At 39.9% G+C, this 13,560-nt stretch overlaps 1 protein-coding gene across 1 annotated transcript in view; it reads right to left on the bottom strand.

Moving 5' to 3' along the window:
* MBTPS2 (membrane bound transcription factor peptidase, site 2) overlaps nt 1-13,436 on the bottom strand; it is a 93,012-nt gene extending 79,576 nt beyond the window's left edge. Inside the window, exon 1 of the mRNA XM_070291448.1 lies at nt 13,316-13,436. The gene's annotated coding sequence lies outside the window, so the exon portion shown is untranslated. The remainder of the gene's footprint in view (nt 1-13,315) is intronic.
* Between the last annotated feature and the right edge of the window lie 124 nt (nt 13,437-13,560).

The raw sequence follows: 13,560 nt of genomic DNA, 5'->3' as shown, positions 1-13,560 counted from the left end.
CCATCCACCTGGTACCACTTGGCACAACCCGTTTTTCAGGACCAAGATTTAGGTTCACCCCCATTTCACGTGTCCTTGTGCTGCTCCTTCCATTGTCCAAGCAAAAGATTGAACAGCTTGTTTAGAACAGAGATTTCACCACATCACGATCTCCTAATGCAACTGCCTGGAGGACTTTGTCTTAGGCAATGATTCTGCTGCCTTTCCTCAGATAAAAATACTTGTATTTAAGCAGTGAACTAAAAGAGGTTGGTAATGGTGAAAGAGTGCCAGTGGGGGAAAGAGTGCCAAAGGAAACAGGGAAAGGGACTTCCCTGGTGGTCCAGTGGCTAAGTGGAGAAGGCAATGGCACCCCACTCCAGTGCTCTTGCCTGGAAAACCCCATGGGCAGAGGAGCCTAGTAGGCTGCAGTCCATGAGGTAGCTACGAGTTGGACACGACTGAGCGACTTCACTTTTTTCACTTTCATGCATTGGAGGAGGAAATGGCAACCCACTCCAGTGTTCTTGCCTGGAGAATCCCAGGGATGGGGGAGCCTGGTGGGCTGCTGTCTATGGGGTTGCACAGAGTCGGACACGACTCAAGTGACTTAGCCAGTGGCTAAGACCCCACATTCCCAATGCAGGGGGCCCAGGTTTGATCCCTGGTCAGGGAACTAAATCCCACGTCCTGCAACTAAGAGTTCAGATGCCAAAACTAAAGATCAAAGATCTCATGTGCTGCAACTAAGACCTGGTGCAGGGACTTTCCTGGTGGTCCAATGGCTAAGATTCAGCACTCCCAATGCTGAGGGCCCGGGGTTTGATCCCTGGTTAGGGAACTAGATCCTGTATGCCACAGCTAAAGAGCCTGTGTTGCAACTAAAATCTAGTGCAGCCAAATAAATAAATATTAAAAAAAAGTCAGGGAGAGAGAACTTACAGTAAGGACCAAACCAAGTCAATGTTCCTATCCAACGATAAACATTGCTAATCGCATGTCACGTGACCCAGGGCAGAGCGATAACTATGGTCCACTGGAGCAGTGGATATGATTTTAAGGACATGTCCAGTGAGTGGGAACAGGGATCAGTGAGGGGAAGTCGTGGGGTACTGGGCAAACAATAACACTAATAATAGCAACTATATTAATTGAATACCTCCATTAGGTATTCAATACCTCCATTAGGTATCCATTACGGGCTTAGGTATTTTAAACAAGTTATTTCATTTGCAAATTTATTCTCAAAACACTTACAAGGTAGGTATTATTTCTCTCTCTTTACTAATGAAGAAAGTGACATTCAGAAAGGTTATTAAATAATATTAATACTACTATTACTACTGCTACTACTGTGACTGCTGGTTAATTTGACTGAGCCATTTCTAGGTACCAGGCACATGCGCTGTAATTCTATTTCTCACTTAATCCTTGTGTCCCACCTAATGAAGTAGGCAGCAGGGAACACTCCTATAACCTGAGATTCATATCCAGGTGTGTTTGACTTCAAAGTCCACTTCTTTTCATTACACCATACAGTGTTGTTCACCAACTATTTTTAGAATGGTGATCTAATAACACAAATGAAGAATAACCGAAGAACAAAAGTTAGCTTGATTTTCCTTCTGATTCTAAATTTGTGGTGGATTTCTTTGTGGGGGTGGGATTGTTAATATATTATATGTGCCACTAATTTTCATCCTGCTCTTCGAGGACATGAAATTTGGGGGATGTATCTTTGTTGAAATGTTTATTTCTACTCTATTCATTAAAGTAAGAACCCTTGGCTCATTCAGTGATGACTGTTGGAACTGATCCTCAATCTATTTCCATCCTGAGTCTCCCTGCCAACCCTGTCCTCAACAAACATTGACCTATGTCATTATTTTCCCTAAAAGTTTGTCCAAAGTCAAAGAGGAAATTAATTCCCACTCCAAATCAGGACAATAGAGATCATGATAAACATCATGTGGTCTATTGGATTTGTCTCCAGTGAGGTAATCGGAATCCCCAGAGTTAGCCATATGCTCTCTTTGGCACACTGGTTCTGTTCATTTCTCTTGCAAATCCTGTAGATCAAATGCTTATAAAAATTGTGTTTTTTTTCCCCAAAACTAGACTATCCCAAGGCCAGCCTCAGCATACTTACACATTTAAAAGAAAAACCCAGTGTAATGCCAAAGCCTTCTGGAGTTGTGCAGATCCAGACGATATGACCGATGAGAGGTTAATATCCAACATATACAAACAGCTCATATAGCTCAACATCAAAAAAAAAACCAAAAAACAAAAAACAACTTGATTTAAAAATGGGCAGAAGAGCTGAATAGGCATTTTTTTCAAAGAGGAAATACAGATGGCCAACAGACACATGAAAAGATGCTCAACATTGCTAATCATCAAGGAAATGCAAGTCAAAACCACAAGGAGACCTCACACCTGTCAGAATGGCTATCATCAAAAACAACACAAATAACAAATGCTGACGAGGATGTGGAGAAAAGGGAACCCCAGGTGGCATTAGTGGTAAAGAGCCCGACTGTCAGGGCAGGTGACATAAGCAATGCGGGTTCGATCCCTAGGTCAGGAAGATCCCCTGAAGGAGGGTAGGGCAACCCACTCCAGTACTGTTGCCTGGAGAATCCCGTGGACAGAGGAGCCCAGAGGGCTTCAGTCCATAGCGTCATTCAGAGTTGGGCACAACTGAAGCGACTTAGCACACACGCACACCTACACTGTTGGTGGGAATGTAAACTGGTGCAGTTACTGTGGAAAACAGTGTGGTGGTTCCTTAAAAAACTAAAAATAGAACTACCATGCGATCCAGCAATTCCACTCCTGGGTATATATCTGAGAAAAAGCAAAAACAATAACTCGAAAAGATGCATAAACACCAATGCTCATAGCAGCATTATTTACAATTGCCAAAATATGAAGGCAACCTAAGTATCCATCAACAGATGAATGCATAAGAAGATGTGATATGGTACATGATATATATGTTGCATACATATATGATATATATATATGTGTACATATATATATATATATATATCATATACACACACAGTTAAATACTACTCAGCCATAAACATGAATGAAATTTTGCCATTTGCAACAATATGAATGGACTTGGGGTATTATGCCAAAGGAAATAAGTCAGAGAGAGAAAGACAAATACTGATGATATCACTTATACGTGGAATCTAAAAATACAACAGACTAGTTAATATAACAAAAAAGAAACAGGCCCACAGATACAGAGAACAAACTAGTGGTTACCAGTGTGGAGGGGGGACGGGCAAAATAGGGGTAAGGGAGTGGGGGCTACAAACTTCTGGATATAAGAAAGGCTCAAGGATGTATTTCATCTTCTCATCCAGTTTTTGGATTAATATTTTGGTTTACTTTTCAAATTTTTAATTAATTTGGCTTTCTGAAAATTCTATAACTAAAACATAGAGAGTTTTCTTCCAGGCTTCTCCACTTGGAAAACTCCTATTCATCTTTCAGGACCCAATTAAAAAAAAATCATTTATCTCTTTGGAGTTTCATCTTAATCTCTTAAACAGATGGATGATAAGCTCCTCAGTCCCTCTACTGCTTTCAGTTCCTGCCTCTATTGTACCACCAGTCTGGTTAGCCTTATCTGTCTTCCTCACTATGAGGCCCTCAGGGATCAGAACACATCTTGTTTATTATTGCAGCCCCAGGTCTAGTTCACTGCCCATTAGAGAGAACATCTTAGTAAAATATTTGTTAAACAAATAGATTGAAATTTAGAACATTTGAGCAGTAAAGGATGGAATAAAAATGCTTTTGCTGGAGGAAGAGAGACCTTATGGAGTGGGAAGAAAGAATTTGATGTATAAAATGGTCTTCAAGGATTGGGACTCATTTGACTGGAGTTTCACTTGAGGATTAAAATGCGTTTACACAAAAATCAGTGAAATCAACTAACCCAAGTTTGGTAAAATTTACATTTATGTTGTTTAGTCACTAAGTTGTGTCTGACTCTTTTGTAACCCTATGGACTGTAGCCCTCCAGGCTCCTCTGTCCACAGAATTTCCCAGGCAAGAATACTGGAGTGGGTTGCCATTTCCTCCTTCAGGGGATCTTACCAACCCAGGGATTGAACCCACGTCTCCTGCATTGCAGATGGATTTTTTTTACCACCCCAGAGTTTGTATTACCTGTTTGGAATCTACTGTGCTTATTTCCTGTATGATAAAATGGAAATTTTAAGCTGTTTCATCTAAGGGAGATACATAAAAACATTAAGAATGGAGAAAATATGAATATTCATGGGGGATTATCACTATATTAATAGAAAAATGAGTCAGGCCTAAATTTTGTTCAATCTAGGTCATAACTGCCCGCTGACATAAAATATGAGCTCTAAAGACAACTTCCATTAAAATTTTTATGAAAGCACATTATCCATCAAAATATTTTAATTAAAAGTCCTCAGAAAATACTTAGAGCAAATTCAGTTTTTTCCTCCTTCTTTTTTCTAGTGGGGTGGTCAGGAAGAAAGTAGGTCAGAAACAACTTGGGAGATGAAGGCCGACACATCTCACACCAGCCTCAGAAGTGCCAACTGCAATTAACATCTTGTAAACCACATAGCTCACACTGTGTTGGGCAAGTGATTTTCTACTGCTGAGCTTTCATATTACAAATTTGTGGGGAGTTTGGGTGTAAATGTTCCCTAAAATGCTTTGTTTTTACTTTTCAAGGAGATTCTGGGCATCTGTCTAGTGTTTGACCCTGTTCCCAAGAAGATAGATGATCTTGTGAGACAGATGATCTTGGACCTGGAAAGAAGCAGGGGCCACTGGGGCTTCCTGGGCACCAAGTCACGGCATTCAACTTCAAGGAATGTGGCACAAACGTGTCATTTTTGTTGTGTGTGTACGTGTTTGTATGAGTTATTTAACAGCTTGTAAGAATGGCAAACTTAAAACTCAACATTCAGAAAATTAAGATCATGGTGTCCGGTCTCACCACTTCATGGCAAATAGATGGGGAAATAATGGAAGCAGTGAGATACTTTATTTTCTTGGGCTCCAAAATCGATGCAGATGGTGACTGCAGCCATGAAATTAAAAGACGCTTGCTCCTTGGAAGAAAAGTTATGACCAACCTAGACAGTATATTAAAAAGCAGAGACATTACTTTGCCAACAAAGGTCTGTCTAGTCAAAGCTATATTTTTTCCAGTAGTCATGTATGGATTGAGACTTGGACTATAAAGAAAGTTGAGCGCTGAAGAATTGATGCTTTGAACTGTGGTGTTGGAGAAGACTCTTGAGAGTCCCTTGGACTGCAAGGAGATCCAACCAGTCCATCCTAGAGGAATTCAGTCCTGAATATTCATTGGAAGGACTGATGCTGAAGCTGAAACTCCATACTCTGGCCACCTGATGCAAAGAACTGACTCCTGAAAAAGACCCTGGTGCTGGGAAAGACTAAAGGTGGGAGAAGGGGATGACAGAGGATGAGATGGTTGGATGGCATGACCGACTTGATGGACATGAGTTTGAGCAAGCTCTGGGAGATGTTAATGGACAGGGAAGCCTGGCGTGCTGCAGTCCATGAGGTCGCAAAGAGTCGGACATGACTGAATGACTGAACTGAACTGAAGAATGGCATGATACCTATGTTCTAAACTCTATCTTCACCAGGGCTTCTTAACCTGGAGTTCATTCAGGGGGCTAAAGGACTTATATTTTTCTTTTCACTATCCTCTAACTGAAATTTAGCATCTATTTCAATTATGAATATAGGCAGTGAACCACAGTGATATGAGGCATTGATCTGTAACTTTATCACCAATGGAACAGATATTTTCCAGGACATTATCATGTTGCCATATCATTTACGCTCATCACTTGGGAATTATGAGAGTTAACAGAACTACTTCTAGACTTCAGTTTTTAATGCACTAATAAACAAACACAAATATTATTGTACCACAGATTGATTTTAAATATTTTTATACCTGTATTTCAATATAATTGGTTAGATTTATAGTACTATGTATTTTATTTTTTGCATTAAAAACCTTCTGAGAAGGGACCCAATGGCTTTACTAGATGCAAAGGGATCCATGGCACAAATATCAGAATCTTTGGTCTATAGAAGGACTCAGCTTCCTCAAATAAAATTCTGTAGATGCAGCTGTGGTAGACACCAGTGTGTTTGAAACTCTGTAAAGTCACTGAGCCCCATCTTCAAACAATAGCTCAAGAAGAAGGCCAATACACACAACAGATCAAAGCATGGCTTCCCTGTTTGAAAGATCCTTAGCCCAAAGCCCCATCTTTGTGGCCTGTCATTTTGAAGACGACCCTGGGCAATGTTAGAAACTGGAAGCCCATGATAGACTGTGCTGGTAGCCTCAGATGGAGTCAGAAAGAGCAACAGAGAAGTTGGAGGGAAAAAAAATAACAGAGGTGGAGGCAGGCCACTGTAGAAAGCAGACTAACAAAATATAGAGGGAAAGACGGAGTCAGATTATCATGCCAGTGGCTAGAAGGGTATCTTTGGTATATGGGAGACAGCTAGCCCTCCTTCCAGTTTTGGTATTAGTTGTACAAGTCCAATACTTTTAGCATGAGAAACCTGTTTGCTTGCTAGAGTCAAAGGAAAATGCATGAAAGTGTGGTTGTGCTGCATGAGAGCAGACCAAAAAAAAGGGGGGGGCATTCTCTCAGACCCACAGCAGAGGTTCGGGGGAGGATTCTTGGGGGAAACGATCACTGAAAAGACGCTCGTTGTAGGACAACCTCTCCAAGCCTAGTGGGTGCTGTCAGTGTCCCTCGCAGATCTCCTGTGCTGGTCGGTGCCCTAGTCTTCCAGCTGCAGTGAGTGTTGGGGACCCCATCTCCAAAGAGTTGCTCTTGACCCAACAGTAGCTTCTCCCGCCCCCAACCTCCTAGGAAAAAAAAAATAAGGGTGACAATGCTGACGCCTTATTGGCATGGTGCCCAGAGCTTTCCACGTCATCAGGCTAAAGCTGGTCTCCATTTGAGACCACACTGAACCCTTCCTGTCCTGCTTCTCTCATGTCCCTTCTCCCCAGAGCACTCTCACCAAAACCACATGAACAAGAATCCCTGCCTCAGGTTCTGCGTCCGGGGAACCCACACTAGGACTCCTCACCTCTCTCTCTCCCTCCCTCCGTCTCTCTCTCAACTCCTGACGTTGGTTTTATTGAAGATAGGAGCACAAAACAAGAGGCATTATGACACAGACCCTGGGTTTCACTGGCTTCACAATTTTGCCCTGGACTTTGGGACAGGGGTTCATCTCTTTTTGTACAATCAGTACTTTAGCCTAAAAGCTTGTCAGTTGCCTTGAAAAGGAAGTCTTTCCTACGCATGTCACAGACTTCCTCAGTATCTGATCTTATCAATGTGAAGTCCATACAGAATCTTCCTTATGAGCTCTCCATCTTTTAAAAGCAAGTAACTCCTACCTCTCAACTGTTGTAACTATTTTAAAAGATGATGGATCTGTTAGAAAAGATGATCATCAAATGTTTCTAAGAGCATTAAAAATCAACTTCCCCAACTCTTGAATGCCCAGCGTCTTTAAGTGACTATAGTTTGTTTTGGTCCCACTTCTAGTATGCAGAAGAAAATGTGCCAGGATGTTGAGAGGCTGTATCAGAGCGGGCTTAGTGTGGAGACTGGAGTCAGGCTGCTTAAGCAGCACTCTTGCTCCACCAATGACTAGCTCTGTGACCCTGAGCTATTAACTTAGTTTCTTGGTGTCTCAGTTTCTACATTTATAAAACGGGGGAAATACTAGTACTACTTATTAGATTGCACAGTGGAATAAGTGATGTCACTAAAACACTGCACACGCGCAATACAGAAGACATTAGTTATGTTTTAGTCATATTATGTGTACATTCTTTCCCACTTGACTCACGGCTTATGGATTAAATCATAGTCAAAGTTGCCAAATCCTTTTATCTCACAAAGTTGACTATTTTACTTTCATTAGGTTTCTTTTATTACCTTAAACTTATGTTTTAATTAAGAATGTGAATAATTCACATTTGAGATTTTTTTTGATTTAGTGGAACAAATCTCAAGTACAAAGATGTGATGGGTTCTTGTACATTAAGCGTTCATCAAGAGAAAAACAATGAAACAAATTGGGATCATATATTAGAGGTAATTGTGCATATCCTGATTTAGAAAAACATTCGATAAGTATTATGGTTATTTGTATTTTGAAACTAACATCTTTTTATAGATAGTGTGCATTTTAATTCAATGAGGAGTAAAGAAAGAACATATGTATCATTTTATACTTACCAGAGAACTTTAATTTGGAAACCAGAAGTGAAAAACTGATAAAGCTGGGAAATAGCTGCTTTAGTAGAGGAATGAAAACGTGAACTGAATGTTATCATATAGAGGGACAATAGTCTATGTAGAGCTGACTAGAGTTTCCTTCAGAGTGGTCCACAGAAGGAATGGGCCTAGGGAGAGGCCCTGTGACCCACAGAGGTACTGTTACAGGTGTGTAGATGCTGACTGAGAATTTGATACGGATGCCACTGTGGTAGTTTCCTAGGGCTGCCATAACAAAGCACCACAGATTGGATGGATTAGGCACCAGGGACAAGTTTCAAGGGAGACAATTTTTCCATAGACTGGGATGAGGGGGATGGTTTGGGGATGATTCAAATGCATTACATTGACTGTGTACTTTTATCAGTTTCACCTCAGCTCATCAAGCATCAGATTCCAGAGGTTGGGGACCCCTGGCTTAAACAGAAATTTATTAGCTCATAGTTCTAGAGGCTATAAGTGTCCAGATCATGGTCTGGGCCGAGTTGATTCTGGGGGAGAATCTGTTCCATGCCTCTCCTCTAGCTTCTATGGTTTGCTGGCAAAATGTGGCTTGTAGACACATTCCCAGGATGCATCTTCACATGACCTTCATATTCACATGGCATTTTCCCTGTATGCATGTCTGTGCCCACCTCTCCCCTTTGTATAAGAACACCAGTCATATCGGGTTAGAGGCCCACCCAACTCCATTATGACCTCATTTCTTCACTGATTACTTCTACAACTACCCTATGTCCAAATGAGGTCACATTCTGAAGTGCTGGGGGTTAGTACTTCAACATACTTTGGGGAATGTAATTCCCCCAACAAATTTTGGGGGACACACAGTAAATCCATAACATCTACTAGTGGGAAAACTGCCAACTGTGGCTTGAAAGCCTGGCTATGCCCAAAAGTAGATGGCTAGTGGGTAAATACATCTCTTCAGATTAAATGTGAACATAAAATATATTCAGAATCACCAAGAATCTTTTGACAACTTTTCTCTAATCAAACAGGATTCTTCCTTTTTTTGGTCTACTTTCCAGAACCTTCTCCTGTTAATGTATGTTTCACTCTAAGGCCTTTCTTGGCCTAGGCTGCTTCTACACTTCTATTTTGGGACAATATCAGCCTTCAACAACAGGTGACCTAACACTTTCAAAATGACTCAGTGAATGGTGACTAGAAGAAACTATTAGAAGAGAGATTAGGGACTGGGGGAGTGATGTGTCCAACTGGCAATAACGAGGACTGAATATTAAGTATGACTATCTTTTAGGTTTTCAAAACTAATGTTTGCATAAGTTCTTATTTCTTCAGAACCTCAGAAGTGATTTCCTAAGGTTTAGTTCAAATAAACCAAAGGCTTTTTTTCTTCTTAAAACCTTATTCAAATGTTAAAAGGTAGCAAACCCAGGGACTTTCCTGGTGGTCCAGTGGTTAGGATACTGCGTTTCCCCTGCAGGGGGCATGGGTTGGATTCCCAGCTAGGGAACTAAGATCCTGCATGCCGCTCATCATGGCCAATGCCAAAACCAAACGAAAAAAAAGATAGTAAATCTGTTGGTTTTAGATGGAGTGATGATTTTTAGAGTATATACGAAATAATACTTGGCAGGGAAGAAGCAAGTTCATGCTGCCATCTTGGTTAGGTCACATGGCTGCGCCTGCAGGCTTTTGAGGATCACAAATGCCTATGTGGGATTAAACCAAGCCAATTAAAATCTTAGTTTCTCCAAGGGTTTTTTACTGCTGGATATTTATTATATTCAAAGATTAAATGATAGCTGAAACCAACCTTGGGTCTAATGCAGCTGTCCCAGAGTTATATTTCAGTGTTTGTGTGGGCTACATTCATAATACATTTTGTAAGAGCTTAATATAAATTCTTGGAACTCAGATAATACCTCTATGTCTATTAAAAAAAGTTAGAACTTTGGGATTTAAGATGAGGTTGCTTGGCAATAATAAAACAGAATAAAGCAAGTCACCTTAACATAAAGCAATGATTTCTTCTACAAAGCAGACTGTCACAACTGAAGGAAAAAAAGCTTTCCTTTTTTAAAAGACTAGAAAGGCACAAGTTACCAAACTGAAGAATATACTTTTTCAGTAATAAAAGCAAATTTTAAAAAATAATTCAATAAAATACAAAATAGTAAAAATTATAATTTGTGTTAATCACATTATATAATATACATTATATTTATAATATAATTAACAGTTGAGAATATACCATCATGCTTTTCACATGATTTTAAAGTATTTTTTGAATGAGGGTGGTTATTTTTATACATGAAAATAGTTATTCTCCACAGGGAAAAGATGATTCAGGAGAACTGAGTGACCCAGGGAACACCTGAATAACATTATATATCAGAAGATGGCACACTTTTGCTGTAAAGGACAGATAGCAAATTTGAACTGTGTCATTTCTATGAAAACAAACTACTCCACTCTGCCTTTGTAGGGGAAAAGCAGCCATGGATGATATGCAATGAACAGGTGTGGCTGTAGTCCAATAAAACTTTATTTATAAACATAGGCAGCAGGGCATAGTTTGCTAATTCCTGCTATATATCAATCACTGGGGAGAACACTTTCATCAAGTAATAAATAGTAAAAATCATATCATAGAATTCAGTGCTTTCTACTCTTTCAAATAATTCTATATACATTTTTTCATTTGGATCACACCAGATTTCAACTCTAATCCCAGCCCTGATGAGGAAAGCGCTCATTGCATGAGAGTATCAGCTGTGAGCCCCTTGAGGACATGTTTCATATCTCATTCTTTGGTGCCTGGTAATGTACGTTGAATCAACTTAGTGCATTTTCTGTCACCTCAATGCATATACTGTGTTTGTCTGCCTACTTCATTTTTCCTGTCTCAATGATGCCCTTTACCTTTCCAAACAGCTGTTTCTTTGACCCTTTTACACTTTTGTAATCTTCCATATTTAAGCTGGAACATATTTATACATGTTCCTGAGGACGTTTCGGTTAACCTAAAGCATTAGGGTGGAGCCAAAGGCTTTTCCTCCTCATATCTAACCTGCCTGTGCAGATGAACCTAACCAAGCATCCATCACTACACACACATAAAAAGGAAATAAGGACTATTCATTTGGGCACAGTAGACAGAGAAGGAAAAGACAGAGTCCCTTATCCTCCTATTCCCTTGACCTTGAAAGCAAGGCAGGACACTTTTTTTGTTCTGACCACACCTCTGAGTTGCAAGAGGTGGGCAAGATGAGATGTTAGTGATCATTTTGGGATCAAGTTGTGACTGCTGCGAGCTCCCAGTTCAAGTCATTTATTTCTAAGCAGGACATATTTGAGCTTGCCAAATTGGATCTCAAAAGCATGATCTAAAAGAGAAGATATGTACTGCAGCAATTTCCCTAGGTACCTCTCTAGGCTTTTCTATTTTTTGCCTTTGTAGTAAATTGAAAAACATGGCGTGCTATATTGCACTGTCTCCAATTAAAAGGTAGTTTTAGGGGTTAGAATTTTCCTCTGAGTGCACACTGTTTTCACTGTGGTTAATTTATAATGGGGTCATAATTGTAATTTTGATTATTTTCTTTGGCCCTTGAGTTATTTAGAAGAGTATTTTATTTTATTTTTATTTTTTTGGCTGTACCACGCAGCTTTCAGGATCTTAGATCCCCAGTCAGGGATTGAACCTGCACCCTACGCAGTGAAGGCACGGAGTCCTAACAGTTGGACTGCCAGGGAATTCCTTAGAAGAGTATTTTACTATTAATTTTCCTAATAGTTCTATTTATTTCTTTGTATTGTTAATTTCTAGCTTTTCAGCATTCAGGTCAGAGATAGATTGTAGAATATGTAATTTCTAAATTTGGAGATTTAAGGTTTTCTTCGGAGAAGGCAATGGCAGCCCACTCCAGTACTCTTGCCTGGAAAATTCCATGGACAGAGGAGCCTGGTAGGCTGTAGTCCATGTGGTCGCTAGGAGTCGGACACGACTGAGCGACTTCACTTTCACTTTTCACTTTCATGCATTGGAGAAGGAAATGGCAACCCACTCCAGTGTTCTTGCCTGGAGAATCCTAGGGACAGGGGAGCCTGGTGGGCTGCTGTCTCTGGGGTGGCACAGAGTTGGACATGACTGAAGCTACTTAGCAGCAAGGTTTTCTTTGTCTCACAGGGCCTTAAGCACTTCTGTAAATATTTTGTGACAGTAAAAAATGGATGCTGAATTAAAAATTTATGTGTGTGTGTATATATATATATATATATACATATGATATGTTATACATATATATCATGTATTATATATTATACATATATATCATGTATTACATATTATACATATATAAACACATATGTATGTACATCTATATATTCAATCAAGTTTAAATACTGTAATATTACAACCTTTTATATCCATTTTAAACTAGGTGGTTTTCCAAATTCCAAAGAGGTGTTTTGTCAAAGCTTTTTTGTGTGTATCTATAATACTTTCGGCTCTCTATATTTTGACAAAAAGTTGTCAGTACCTACAGATTCATGATTGATATACTTTGGTGGCTTGTATTTGTATTAAAACATACTCCTCAAAAAAAAATACTCCTCATTTCTTAGAAATACTTTAAAAATTCTTATATATAATAAATGAATGAGAGGAAATAAAAACTGAAGAGACATATTAGGAACTTATTAACAATAAAACTAATATATATTCAGATGAAAATTTATCCTGGTCTCACTTAACATTTATGATCAAAAACCTTAATTTGACCTCAAGAGCTGCCTCCCAGTCCAACTACATTTCCAAGAAATGCCCTCTCCCTGTCTGAGAGGGCTATTTTAAACCTTCTCAAAACTCCGAAATTTCTTTCTTACATTTTACTGTCAGCTGCCAGTCATGCTTCTTATTTCACTGAAAAATTATTCTCTATCAGAAGAGCACATCCTTACCCTCCCCATGGCAAGGGGCCCATCCTGCTCACCTCTGCGTCCACAGGCTTCTGCTCTGGTCACACCCGTCAGCTGCCCCTGCTCCCACGCTGTCTCTGTAAATCGGATCCCCACCACTCACGGCTGCTCTGGCTTAGTGCCCTGGTGACAAGTGTCCCCTCTCTTTCCTGCCTCATCAATGTTTCCCCCTCTGTGGGGTCATTCCAGTCTCAGCCCTGAAATATGTTGGATTATCTTTCATCTTAAAATGAGAGTCCTTCCTGTGACCACTTCCAGC

The sequence above is a fragment of the Ovis canadensis genome, chromosome X (assembly GCF_042477335.2).
Source record: "Ovis canadensis isolate MfBH-ARS-UI-01 breed Bighorn chromosome X, ARS-UI_OviCan_v2, whole genome shotgun sequence".
NCBI lineage: Eukaryota > Metazoa > Chordata > Mammalia > Artiodactyla > Bovidae > Ovis > Ovis canadensis.
Note: the sequence above shows the minus strand (reverse complement) of the source record. Positions and strands in the feature narration are given on the sequence as shown.